General features: G+C 41.5%; 1 protein-coding gene across 1 annotated transcript in view; it reads right to left on the reverse strand.

Moving 5' to 3' along the window:
• Positions 1-306, reverse strand: part of LOC119588203 (barH-like 1 homeobox protein) — a gene marked incomplete at its 3' end in the record, with an annotated part of 38363 nt that overhangs the window by 11080 nt on the left and 26977 nt on the right. The window lies entirely within an intron of this gene.

A 306-nucleotide genomic window follows, 5' to 3' on the forward strand; every position in this document is an offset into this window, starting at 1 on the left:
ATAAAAAGTAAGGCTGTGACTCAACAAGAAAGTTTAGCGATTGCCTGGCCGGGATCGCTAGTCTATTTCAGCATCGCCAGTTTTGGGATCAAATCGACCTCCGTTTACTTTATCAGCGTTTTTGATAAGCCGGGCAAAATCTCCCTAAATATTCACCCTTCATTAACTTGGCCCAAAATAAATCCAGGTTTAATTATTTCGCTCCCCCACCCCCCTCTTCAGTTACTTCTCTCTCTTTCCTCTATCTCGTTTCGACGTGATAATTAGCAGTTATTTAAGACTCGTTATAATTAAGCATGCCTTTGC

The sequence above is a fragment of the Penaeus monodon genome, chromosome 23 (assembly GCF_015228065.2).
Source record: "Penaeus monodon isolate SGIC_2016 chromosome 23, NSTDA_Pmon_1, whole genome shotgun sequence".
Taxonomy (NCBI): domain Eukaryota; kingdom Metazoa; phylum Arthropoda; class Malacostraca; order Decapoda; family Penaeidae; genus Penaeus; species Penaeus monodon.